Source organism: Camelus ferus, chromosome 1 (genome assembly GCF_009834535.1).
Source record: "Camelus ferus isolate YT-003-E chromosome 1, BCGSAC_Cfer_1.0, whole genome shotgun sequence".
NCBI classification, from domain to species: Eukaryota; Metazoa; Chordata; class Mammalia; order Artiodactyla; family Camelidae; genus Camelus; species Camelus ferus.
In genome coordinates this window covers 92,770,015-92,784,130 of record NC_045696.1, presented here as the reverse complement: position 1 = coordinate 92,784,130, position 14,116 = coordinate 92,770,015, and the positions used below count along the sequence as shown (strand labels likewise).

Below are 14,116 nucleotides of genomic sequence, written 5' to 3'. Positions count from 1 at the left end.
CCTCGTGATGAGGGAGAAGCATTCTGAAGACCTAGGCTTATAAAGGGTCCCTCTCAGACTTCTTACCTTATCTCTTGTTGTCCCTGTGCCCTCAGGCCATGAAAACAGAAGTTCAAGTTAACCCGGTTTGGCAACTGTCCTCAAGACAAAAAGCCAGCTTCACTGTTCAGTAGACCCCTCTTCACTTAGCATTTGGCCTGAATATTCATTACTTTTTTACAGGTCCATTGCATTTAAGAAAATCATCGTTCTATTGTACCCAACACTTTTAAATAGTTTCAGTAGGAGTACTGGTGACCTATTTTGCTAGACACAGTATTCAATTCTGGGAATTCATATTGAAAGCCACAGAACCTTGCAGTCTGACAGCCAAATCAGGACCTGATCTAGCCCCAAAGCGTACTAGCTCCCTGCCTGCTACTTTGTAAAAACTGCTGATACATTTTAGTACCTCCTATGTGCCAGGTGTTGTGGTAAATGTTTTACAAGTATTACTTTATTTCCTCTTTACAACAATCCTAAAAGCTAGGTAGAATTACCCCCATTTTACAGATAGAGAAACTTAAGTACAGAGAGGTTAAGTAATTACCTAAGGTCCACAGCTGTCAAGTATCAGCACTGGTATTTGAACTAAATAAAAATCTAACTCCAATGATTGCACTTTTAAGGTCTATGTAATTTTGCTACCTAATAATGAATATAAGAGGTGAATCTTTCTTTTTCTCTAAAAAGAATGAGAGAGAGAGAGGAAGAGAGAGGGAGAGAACACACTACTAGGAGTGGCAGAGCCAGTAGTGGGATCTGGACTTTCCAATGTACAATCCTTTCCAATTCCCTATGCTCATGTCAGGGTTGGCATATTTTCATCATTTATATATTCCATCATTTTTTAAGTGGGCACAAAGTGCAAACTGGAAATTAAAACTACACTGGGAAAAAAAAAAAAAACCAACACCCAAAGGAATGACTGCTTGGTAATTAGATTTCAACTTTTGGTGGCTGTCAGTCTTGAAATCCAGCCCAATATTAACACCTTGGATCACGTTCAAAGACTCTTCCTGAAGAAACACTACCAGCAGACTTTTTTTTTTCACAATTCTGGTTTTCATCTACTTACGTGTAGGTCTAACATCCTTGATTTATATTAATTGCCTCTAAACCAATGATTCCCATGCTTTTTAAATATTAGAAATGTATTTCAGAATAGCTCCACCCCAATTTCGATACCTACACAAGGTTGCCAAAAATTCAGATGCAGAGAGGGCAACCCCCAGAGAAGGGTAGATCTACTAGTTTTCCTGAGTTCATCTTACCCTCTCTCCTGCCCACATCCCCACACACCAGTGAGACGAGGGGGCTTACCACGGGGAATGTGTTATATTCCCATCTTTGCCTGCATTCCCTACCCCTTCCATCAATAACGGCAGCTCTAACAAGAGATCTGCCCTTCAACTGGGCAATTAAACCTCCAGTCAACAACTTCTCTCCTTCCCAACCACACAGCAGGGTACAGAGGGTAAGTGCCTCCCCTTTTTGTGCTCAAAAATAGGAGTTCAGGAGCCCATGAGGTGAAAAAGGCTCTAACTGCCCCCAATTTATGAATAAATAACCCACAAGGATGCTCTGGGCCCTACTACAGGCGCTGTGAGTACTGAGGGGATGGAGAGATGCCTAAACACCTTCCCAGTCATCAAGAAGCCAATGATCTCAATGAGAGAACAGTGCACAGATAGAAACAAAAGGTTTATACAAAACTTGCACCAAAAATGGCAGAATGTATGCTAGATGGCCAATGAAGCATACTGTAAGAGTTCAAAGAGAGGAAACCAAGGCTGTCAGGGAAGAGTTCCTGGAGGGTGGGAAGATAGAACCAGATCTCGAGAGAGAGAAGTACGTTTATAAGGGAAAATGAGAAGGGAGGGGAGTGAGCAGGGCAGTTTAGGAGGAAGGCACTGTAGGTGCCCAAAATACCACTCTCAGTTATCAAGGTAAAATTTACTAATGTACATTATTCACATATTGTTTAAATACAATGTAATGTAACAAAGTATACATAAGGAATTTGTCAAAAGTAACATTTCACCAATAATGCCTAAACATAAATTATTCAGAATGTAAATCTTGAGATAGATCTCTCTTTTAAAAGGATAGTAGTGATCATAAAGACAGTAACTCTGCAAAGATTTTAGCCTAAGATAATGGTGGTAAAGGTAAAAAATCAAGTTTAGTTTCTCTAAAGCCAGCAGGGATGTTAACCTTCTAACTGTTCAATAGAGAACTTATATCAATGCAAATATAAGAATATCAGAAAAAAATAAAGATCATAAAAAGGAAATACAAAAGGTCCTTAAAGCAGTAAGCCCCTTAAAGCCCCATCTCCTCCTAATTTGGTCACAAAAATTCTCAAGCTCAAAAGATCATCAAAAAATTTTAAATTGTGGCAACTCTGCTTTGTTTTTCATGTGCTGAATCCTTAATTTTCAAGAAGCTCTGGGGAGAAAAATCAGAAGCTGATGGAGGTAACCCAAGTTCAATGTACCCAACACACTTCACGTTAACTTACTCTCTTCAATCTTATAAGTTCTTGATTCTTTAAGGCTAACTAATAAACAGCCCATTTGAAATTGCCATCTGAAGAAAGTGTCATAGAAAGCGTTAATAAGACAAAATAGGGAGATAAAACCAAACCAATAGGGAGTATTACAAATTCCTCAGATTAAATTTATAGTGTGGGTTTTGGTAGGTTTTTTTTTTTTTTCTTAAACTAGTGCAAAAAAGATATAGATACAGCAGCACTATTTACAATAGCCAAGACATGGAGACAGCCTAAATGTCCATCAACAGATGACTGGATAAAGAAGATGTGGTATATTTATACAATGGAATACTATTCAGCCATAAAAACAACAACATAACGCCATTTGCAGCAACATGGATGCTCCTGGAGAATGTCATTCTAAGTGACATAAGCCAGAAAGAGAAAGGAAAATACTGTATGAGATCGCTCATATGTGGAATCTAAAAAAATAATAATAATAAATGAGTACAAAACAGAAACAGACTCATAGACATAGAATACAAACTTGTGGTTGCCAAGGGGGCAGGGAGTGGGAGGGGACAGACTGGGATTTCAAAATGTAGAATAGATAAACAAGATTATACTGTATAGCACAGGGAAATATATACAAGATCTTGTGGTGGCTCACAGCGGAAAAAAAAAATGTGACAATGAATATACGTATGTTCATGTATAACTGAAAAATTGTGCTCTACACTGGAATTTGACACAACATTGTAAATGACTATAACTCAATAAAAAAAAAACTTAAAAAAAAGATTATAAATACAGTAATGAACTCCTGGTTATTTGCCCCTGGCCTACCTATTTTCTTCTATTGCATTCTGTTGCATAGTTTCCTTCCTTTGAATACCTAATATGTTCACGCTAAAATCATGGGAGCTGGAGTGAGGCAGAATATTCTAGTGGCCAGGACCTGGTTCACTGCTACCCTCAGCATCCTCCATTACTCCAATAGAATCTTGTCCACATTCATGGAAGAGCAGGGATCCCAGAGTGTCCAAACAGCATCAGAACCCACCGAAGTCTGAATGCTCAACATATCTTCTTTCCTTCAGTAATGCTGGGACACGAGAACCTATGCAGCCACAAGAGCCATAAGGAATTCAAGACAGCTTCAGTTCCAGGGAGTGGGAACCAAGCAGCGCTACCGCCAAGCCCAAGGTTGACACCATCCTGCCAGGACTGGAGATGCTTTTGGGTACCAAAGGCATCAGCTCTCCTAGACCTGGGGGGATGAGTGAAATGTTGAGACTTGGAAGAAGTGTGAAAAGGAACTAAAAGCCTATTATTTAAGAAAAGTAAGTGTACTGACTTCGATCCTCTATCATGCAGTGGTTCACTTGCTTCTTCAAAATTGATTTTTTAATCTCTACTAGAAAAAAATGAAGTGACACCTTCTACTCTGAGGCTCTGCTCAAAATAGAAATTTGTAAAGATCACCTGTAAGTGAATATGAGAAAGTTTTATCTATACCAAGATGCTAATTTTTTTACCTATCAGATTAGCAAAAGTCAGAAAGTTTGATGACAAACTGTGTCAGTGAGGGTATGGAGAAATCATCACATAATACACTTCTGATAAGAGTATGAACTGTACAAATTCTGTGGAGGCCAATTTGACAATATTTATCAAAATTGCAAATGTAAATACCTTTGCCTTGGCGATCCCACTTCCAAAAAAATATCTTACACACTTGAACATGTGCAAACTATGTGAATATAGGGTTATTTACTGCACTGTTGTTTTCAAAAGATCGGAAGCAGCCTAAATGCCCATTAATTCAGTTAAATTTTAATTTATCCATACAATAGAAAATATGTAGCTATTTAAAAAAAAAAAGTATCCAGAATAGCCACCACAATATTAAAGAACAAAGCTGAAGATTGACACAATCCAACTTCAAGACTTACTATAAAGCTGCAGTAATCAAGACAGTGTGGTACTGAAGAAAGAACAGATAAATAGATCAATGGCACAGAGTGGACAGCCCAGAAATAGACCCACATAAACAGCATCAACTGATCTTTGACAAAGGAGCAAAGGCAATACCACAGAACAAAGACGGTCTTTTCAACCAATTGTGCTGGAACAACTGGACATCTACATGCAAAAACAAAACAAAAAAATCTAGACCTCAACCTTACACCTTTCACAAAAATCAACTCAAAATGAGTCACAAACATAAATGTGAATCACAAAACTGTAAAATTCCTAGAAGACAATGTAAGATAATGTAAGAGAAAATGTAGATGATCTTGGGCACGGTGATGACATTTTAGATACAACACCAAAGGGATGAGAAACAAAGAATTGATAAGCTGAACCTCATTAAAATTTAAAACTTCTGCTCTGTGAAAGACAGTATCAACAGAATGAGAAGACAAGCCACAGACTAGGAGAGAATATTTGTAAATGACATCTGATAAAGGACTGTTATCCACCATATACACAGAATTCTTCAAATTTAAAACTCAGTAATAAAATTAAAAAAAAAACCTGATTAATACCTGAGCCAGAAATCTTAACAGACACAACCCCAAAGAAGATAAACAGATAACAAGAAAGCATTTTATGAAAAGATGCTCTCCATCATGTATCATCAGGAAATGCAAATTAGAACAAGATACTACAATAGACCTCTTAGAAAAGCCAAAATCCAGAATGCTAACACCATCAAATGCTGCTTAGGATGTGAAGCAACAGGAATTCTCCTGCATCACTGGTGGGAATTTAAAATGGTACAGCCACTTTGGAAAATTGTCTGGCAGTTTCTTACAAAACAAAACATATTCTTACTAAACTATCCAGCAATTGGACTCCTTGGTATTTACCCAAAGGGGTTGAAAACTTATGTGCACACAAAAACCTACATATGAATATGTGTAGCAGCTTTATTAATTGCCAAAACTTGGAAGTAACCAAGATGTCCTGCAGTAGGTGAATGGATAAATAAACTGTGGTACATCCAGGCAATGGAATATTATTTGGCACTAAAAAGAAATAAAGTATTAAGCCCTGGAGGAAACTTTTCACATTATTAAATGAAAAAAGCCTATCTGGAAAGGCTACATAACATGATTCCAACTGTAGGACATTCTGGAAAAGGCAAAACTATGGAGACAATGAAAAGATCAATGTTGCCTGAGGTTGAAGAGTAGGAAAGAGATGAATAGGCAGAGCACAGGATTTTTAGGGCAATGAAAACAAAGTGTATGACACCATATGGTGGAGACAGGTCATTATACATTTGTCCAAGCCCAGAGAATGCCCAACACGAAGAGTTAACAGTGGTGTAAACCATGTACTTAAATGACTATGATGAGTCAGTGTAGGATCATCAACTGGAACAGATGTACCGCTCTGCTGAAGGATGTTGATAATGGGGAGTCTGTGCAAGTGTGCAGGGCAGGGAGTATATGGGAAAGTTTCTATACCTTCCCCTCAATTTTGCTGTGAACCTAAAATTGCTTTTAAAAAATAAAGTTAAAAGAATTAAGAAGCTCTATATGCTGATATGGAATGATATACAAAATACAGTTACAAGAAAAATGTGCAGAATCATATGAATAGTGCATTACCATTTGATTTTTTTTAAAGCATCCATATGTATTTGCTTGTGTATATAGAGATATATAGAGATATATATATAGATATATATATATCTTTCTGAAAAATTACAAAAGAAACTAACAGTACTATTGGTCTTTTGGAGAAAGAACTGGATGGCTGAGGGACAGAGGTGTGAGAGAATTTTCACTAAATGTCCTTTAGCCTACAAAAAAAATTCAAGCATGAGAATGTATGATCTATTCAGTTACTCTTTTCTAACAAAAGTAACATAGCAAGAAGAAGAATTCTGTGAGGTTTTTACTTCACCAAATCTGAGATGAGATGTTTTCAAGAAAGTGCTGAAAACTGATCCTGACTTGTGTCGTTGTTTTTGATTGAAACTTGGACGCTAAATAATAGATTTCACATTTCTCTCTTTTGAAGAGTGAAAAAGAAGTTGGTACACAGTTTGTGTTCACTCTCTTCCAAGGGTGCATTTTAACAGTTTACCCAGCAAACAGAAAAATTCTTCCAATTCACAGGCTATTTCAAATGAGAAAACCATGGTTCAGGATAAAACATTTGGATGCAATTCTATTTTTCCGTTTTCAATTTGAGAAGACAAGATCTATCTGACATTCACACACTCACATTAATACACCGCTCCAGAAAATAAAATAATCACATTACAGGGAAGAAAAACAAGGGGTGGGGGAACTTTCTAGCCTTGTCTCCAGAAACACCCTGACAGCATAAGACAGATTCAGTGGCTCAGGAGTGGGACAGGTCTGACTCCCATTGGCCTCCTGAGTCTGGTTGCAGCCAATAGCTGACGTTTTCTGAACGGGAAGAAAACTATGAAAATTCAAAAACAAACAAAAAAACACCTCCCCAACCCCTGTTATCGAAATCCAGAAGAGCTTAAAGAACACTGCTTTTAAAAGTTATTAAATACGAAAAAAAAAAAAAACGATTACTAAATACGAAAAAAGGATTAGTAAATGTGAACTTCAGTGAGACTTAAAAAGATGGTAAAAAAGATAGTTTCTTTAAAGTTGCTTCCCAGTTTCCTATTTCTACCACTTAGGAGCCAGGAGGTGGTTACTTACTTCTTTATTATTGAAACCCAAATATTTTTGTTTAACTTTAATTTTACTTATTAAGTTTCAAAATCCAAAGGCATTAAAGGGTATACAATGAACAGTTTACCTCTGGTATCTGTCTCCCAGCAATCAACATTATTAGTTTCTAGTGTACCCTCCCTGGGATATTCTATATGCAGACAGGAAAACTTCCTTTTTTCCCTTAACCCTCCTTTTCTTTGTTTTATCCAAATGGTTGTACGGAAACAAAAGTCTTTAAACTGAAATAAAAGTTAAAGGGTCTTTACATAATCCTGACTCCTTTTTCTATAAAGAAATCTCATTTTTTTTTTAATTTCTTTTCAATGATTCCCATATCACTCAAAGTTAAGAAACAGTTGTTTGGCAAAAAAGAAATAGGTGGTCTAGAAAATCAAATTACATACAATTACACAGCAAATCAACTCACTTAACTCCTGGTCCAGTATTCTGACCTTCGAAAAAACTGTATTGATTTTCAAAGTTCCCACCAGGGGTAGTTTTGCAGAGGTCCCGTTAGCACTCCAGGGAGACCTGTTTCAAGGTCCAGAGGCTCCTTCAGTTAAATTCAAGAGCAAGAGAAGAGGGAAGTGGGAAGCAGAATTCAAATGTTTGGTTCTTGTGGACTAGCAACAAGGAAGTGAAGGCAGATGAAAGAGAAACCATGATTCCCTTAGATCAGTTAATCAGTAACTCACATGTGATCGCACCAAACTAGATCTTTCTGCCCTCCAGAGGCAACTTAGTAGCTAATGCACGGGCACCTGAACAGCTGGACAGGTTAAGTCCCTTGCTAATCTCAAAAGAACGAGCCACAGAGAAGAGAGGATGCTAGTAGGTAAGACACAGAGAAACTCACAAAGAGAGAAATCCAGTGCACGCTCCAGGGTCCTAGGCAGTGCCTGACCAAGGCTGGACTGAATTCCAAAGTGGAGTCCATCATCCATTCTTCCCAAACCCTCAACCTTTTCTTCTCCCTTGGCGTCAGAGACATAGGAAGGAAAGAAGGCCCAGGAGAGAAGTGTGCTTTTAAGGCGTGGTGTGCTAATAAGGTCACTAGACCATGTCTGCTGGCAACGGCAAGGTTCAAGTCCCAACTTGGCTGTGTGAGTGTAAATATTTCTGAGCCTCTGTTTCTTCATGGGTAAACTAGCTCAAATTTACTGCAAATCTGGAACCAGCTCAGGAGTCTCAACACCATGGCCAGAGCAGTTGTGAGAGCACCAGAGCTCCAGCTTCTGGCCTAGGTTTAGAAATTTTCAGCAACTGTCCAACATTACAGAAAGACACCATCTGACTCTACCCAGCAGTAAGTCATTCTATTTCAAGAAAAGTAAGTGAGCAAAGTTTATATAAGATCAAATCAATATTTAAGTCTTGGGATACCAGAAAACACACATTAAAATCATGAGGGGTCCTTAAACTCAGGGCAATTTGACAACAAACTCCAAGTGATAAGTGGGCCACTTTGATGTGGAAAAGCATTTGCAGAAGAGAATCTAAACACCACTCACTTCTAAACAAATAGCCAACACAGTTTATAAACAAAGTCTTGAATGTTTTTCTGGAACCAGGCCTGAATTTATAACCTCCTCAACTCCATCTAGGGAACACAGCTTCTCCACTCACCAAAAATCTAATCAGAACAACTTCCAAATGTCTGTATTTTGAATGGCATGGTGAATTTGAAAAGAAAACCAACTCAATGTTTTCTATAATTTTAGCTTTGCTTTTCTGAGTGGGAACATGTTGTGTTAGAGCATGGAGGAGGCAGACAGTTCAAATTCCAAGACAATTCCATCCTCACTTAGATCTTGGGCAAGAAACTAATCTCTAGGAACATGGGATTATAATTCCTGAATCTCTTAATTTTTATGAGTTTTAAATAAACCTAAAGTAAATGCCCACACCCATGGTTGGAATATATTACTGTTCATATCCTTCTTTTCTTCCAGAACACCTTGTTTAAGATATTTACTGGACAGTAACCAGAAAAGCTGTTCTGCCTTGTATTAAATCCTAATCATGGCAGAATTCCTCAGGCCAAAATACAAACTGAGAGAGATCTCTTTTGCAGTTATGCATAGGAACCATGTATGTTCCCATGATATACAGGTGCGTATAACCAAATGTCTCATCAGGAGAGGCCTACTGTCAGTTCCACTCAGGGAAATTAGACTAAGCCATGAAACATTGCTGATGTTTGACCATTTTATAATTACAACTCTAGGAATTTCCCATCGTTACAGATACCAAAATCTAGAGCAAGGGTTTCACGTCTGCCCTCCCTAGACTTCTTGGAAGCAGCAGGATCATTTGAAATTAGAATATGTTCATCCCAGTTCTTTCATTTATTAGCTGTGTGACGTTAAGAAAATCATTTAGCAACCTTGGGCCCTGGTTTCCTGATTTATGTAAGGTACATGGTAGGGGTATTTTCCTGCTCTGTAATTTTATGAGATTTAATGAGGCACAAGCGTTTAGTTTAGTGCATTGAAAATGCAGACTTGGTGAGAATTTTTTTTTCAACTTTGCTATTAAAGTTTTCTTAGTTGTCCCTTCCTTATCCATCCTGCCCTCTTTCCTTTGAAGCACACAAGACAGAGACCTTGATGATAATAACACAAAGCTGTGTAAACTTCTTCACGGGCTTCTTAAAATGCACTTCTAATTCGGTACACCGACCAGTGGTGCTGGATTTCTCCTTAAATAAAAATGGTCACGGGTGTCAAAGAGATGTGAGTGAGTGTCCAGTGAACTGTGTCTAAATGATTTTCCTTGTGAGCAAAGCCAGCCTGGGATAAGCCCCTGCTAGTGAGGAGACAGAACATGCTTCCCAGGCCGAGGAGGCATTGTTCGAAGTAATGAGTTCTGCACCACTTGGGCCACAATTCACAGCTGAGTCGGATTTTCCGAGACAAAGAGCAATAACCAAATTGGGATGCTCTTCAGCAAGCTTCTCCCAGCTGATAATTATAAGTAGACTCATGAGGTGGTGAAGGAAAGGAGGCTACGTTCTCCCTAATCTGCTGTGTCTTAACCGTGTCCTAGGAATGACAAGAGGAAACGTTTCTCAACCTTGGTCAATATTATGCCAGGGGTTTGTCACGGCTGTAATGGATTTCAATAGAGTCTAAACTTATGAAAAACGCTGAGAAATTATTCCAGCTCAAAAGTTAAAATGTTTAAATACCCTACTGTATTCTTTTTATCCAACTATCATAATTTTATATCCCCACTCCCTTTTCTTTTTTGCTCAGAGAAATTATAGTCATGATCCCTCAAGCGTGCAGACCGACACTATTCTTTGAAGGGAGCTGCAGGAGGTTTATGATGTCATGAAACACGGAGCCAGAACAAAGGACTACTGAATCACTCACCTTATCTTCATCTAAGAAACGTGAGAATTCCAGGGTTTCTGTTCCTCCCCAACTCAGAGCTGTACTTCCAAGACTGCAGGTTTTAGGGCTGACTCTCTACTACGAAAATGTAAGAAAATACCTGCCACAATGCTTCTTAGCGTATATAGAGAATCTTATCTAAAATGCTTAAAAACAACGTTCAGGGTTTTTAAAATCAAAGTTTAATCAATTTGTTCCTGAATCTAGATGTCTGAGTGCCTGGCACTTCATCAACTGCTTTCCTTAAGAGAACCACAGATATTATCTTTACCCTGAAAACCTGAAACAGTACTAGAATTATTTCAGAACTCACAACGCTTGGTTCATTGAGGGCAGAAATCTAGATTTCTTTAGATCTTATATATAACTAGTTTTCAACATGTATTTATTGACTAAATGAATAAATTAAGAAAACATGTAAGCATTTTCCCAGTATAGTACCCTAACATAAAGTAACTTTACCTATTCTATTTTTATAATTCTACCCTTATAGTTATTGAGAAGCTTGATCCTAAAAATAAGTTTCACTGATGTTCATGTGAGAAAATGTATCAAACAGAAGCAATGACTGCGGCAGCTTTTATGAAGAAATCTGGTGAAGCTATAAATCCTGGCTCTGCCCATCAACCTTCCCTCCCTTTGTCTCATCCCACTGCCTCTCCTCAGCGTTCCCCCAAGCACTGCCAATCTCATTATCCCATGATCTGCTAAACTGCAGTTTACCTCCTGGAACCAGCAGAAACACATGTCACTGAGAATTAGGGAATTGGAGCCAGTTACAAGCCACCAAGTAGGGTCACAAAGTATCTGAACCTGAAAATTAAGTTTTTCTATTTTTTTATTTATGAAAAAAGAAAAAACCTTAATTGGCCATTTTTAAACATTTCAGCTAGATGGATTGCATAATGTCTCGGCTTTTATAATGAATGGGATGGGAGAGAGAACTTTAACAGCATGTTATTTGCTAATCATCTGGAAAGTAATATTATGTTGACCTCATTTGCTGATGGTGGAAGGATACTGTCTGAAAATTACCACTAATCAACATTTACTGTACTTGAAGGCAAATTATTTAAAAATAGGATACTGCAAGACAGTACTCACATATTACTTTATCTATTTTTATGCCACACTTTATCCCAGGAAGAATAGCTCCGTTTTAAACTTTCACTAGCAGTTACACTAATTTTAACCAACATTTATTTAACAGCAACAAGGTGTACCAATCATGCTGCCAAATATTGATACACCCTAAGAAAAAGCGAGCAAAGAAGCAACAGCTCCTTCTACATACCCCTTGAGTTATGTATCCTTGCCAAATGCTAACCTGTGCGTAAACAAATGGGATTTTAAAAGGGGGATAGAGCTGTCCAGACACAATTTTAAGAAAAGGAAAATGACTCAACAGAAAGCTTGAGGAATCTGACTAGCTCCTGTTAAGGTTTCTTGAGACATTCCCTGCAGAAGATTAATCCCCTAAGTGATCAAAACGCCGTCGCAACTGGAAAAACAATCACTTCTTCTGGGAAAGCCTTTGTTTCTTTTCATTGGCATTTTACTTTGGTCCATTTTGGAGCGCATCTCGTTTTCATTAACAAGCCAAAAGGAGGACACAGGTGTTGCCAGTTTGTACACGCCGGGCTTTTCACCTGCGGTAAGGCGGCACAGGTCTGTCCCCTTAATGCTCAAGAGCCAGCACCTGGCCGATTTTTTTTTAACGGCCTCACCAGGAAGTAAATATATTTTATTCGTCCCCACTTTCATGGGCTAGAAGAGGGAGGAAAAATTCTCAAATGCTGCCCCAAAAAGCAATTTCTCACCTTCGTCTATGATCAAAGTGGTATTGTGTGGGAGGTGGGAGAGGTCTTTAAAATTTTAGTTGGTTACTATTTTAATGCTGAACTCCTAATTTCAAAATGAGATCATAAACTTATTCCGAGTTACAAACAAAGAAAATGTCTGGGGGAGCGGGGGATACGCGCCACAGACGCTCAACTGGGAACAGGGCTTCGGGGGGCACTCCGGGCGGCGTCTCAGACTCGCGGCGCCGTCGCCATGGGAACCCCGCGCAGGCGCGGAGCGCGTCGCCAAATGGCCGGGACCTGCCCCCCACCCCCTCGCGCCGCTCCGGTGCCCCTCGTTTATTCCAGGAAAGGGCAATGGAGTAAATCCTCCTCGAACTGAGAGCACCTGGTCTTCTCTCCCTGAGAGGTTCCTGAGTGGGGTCACCGGGCGCAGGAAGAACCGTGAGACTGCAAGTGTAATGGACACCGCACTCCCCTTGCTGGGAAAAGAGGACCTGCTCTCTCTGCGGCGTCTCGCGGTCAGAAACCAGTCCCGGGGGTCCCGTGTGGGAGTGGAGCCTCCTACAGAGAGCCATGCTTTACCCTACACAGGGCGCAAACCCCACTCACCAAAAGAGACTCGAGGATTCAATTCTGGCGAGGGCTCACACATCCACATCCTTTAGAATTACGGTACCCCAAGACCAGCCGTGGTCCAGTTCTCCGCACAGGGGTTTGGGGAATTCCTACTCACACCACCACTCGAGAGCGTGTGCCGGCCGGAAACACCTGGACTGCTGTACCAGTCCTCTTTTTCTTTCTCGTTCCTCCCCAGTCCCCCAAAATCACTGACCTGTTCAACTTTGAGCTTTCGCAGATGAAGTATTCCTCAGAGTCCCGGACAGAGGGGCAACCTCCAAAGTGCCGGCGTGATGAGTTATTAGCTCCTGCTACTCCAACTCCAAAACCGTGTCGAGGGGCAGGAAAGCCCCCCAGAGGAGCTCTTCTCCACACCAGCCTGCAGAAAACCCCGAGACGGGCTGGGCAGAGTGGGGCGCCACCACCACAACCTGCTTTCTCATTCAAATCCTCACGCTCACTCTGGAGCCCCCTCCCTCCCAGCCCCGCAGCTCCCTCGGAAATCAGGAACTGGAGCTGGGGAGAGTGGACTGGAGTTACCGCCACCTTCCACTGGGTGTCCGGGGCCGAGCTCTGCGCCTACACCTCCTCAGAGGGCAGGCAAGGGCCAGAAGCACTGGGAATGAAGTCTCCCTCCACCCGCCCCCTCGCTCAAGTTTCAAAGGTTCCCAAACTCAGGGAAACCCCCTTGATACTCAGTTTGGGGCTGTGCTCCAGACAGCGTCTGTGGTGGAGAGGTAAAGGAGTTTGGCAAAACAAAGTTGGAGAGGAAGGGCGCAGAGATTGTGTGCAGTTTGCCCCAAAGTAAAAAGTTCCAGAACCACATCTTAAAGGAAATTCCGAACTGCCCATCTTATTTCGCCTCCTGTTTTTTTAGCATTCTAAGAAAATAGCATCTATTATGCTGTTAAAACCAATGAGATCTGCTTCGAGTAGAGTGCAGCTAACACTGAGAAAGGGGGAGGTATTTAACACCCTGCTTTTATTCTTCCCCCTTCCCCATCCACCCCCCGCCCCGTCTTTCTCCAGGTGCTTGTCCTA

General features: G+C 40.2%; 1 protein-coding gene across 1 annotated transcript in view; it reads right to left on the bottom strand.

Moving 5' to 3' along the window:
* Positions 1–13,490, bottom strand: part of PLCH1 (phospholipase C eta 1) — a 198,116-nt gene extending 184,626 nt beyond the window's left edge. The window contains 1 exon segment of the mRNA XM_032485844.1: positions 13,290–13,490. The gene's annotated coding sequence lies outside the window, so the exon portion shown is untranslated.
* Between the last annotated feature and the right edge of the window lie 626 nt (positions 13,491–14,116).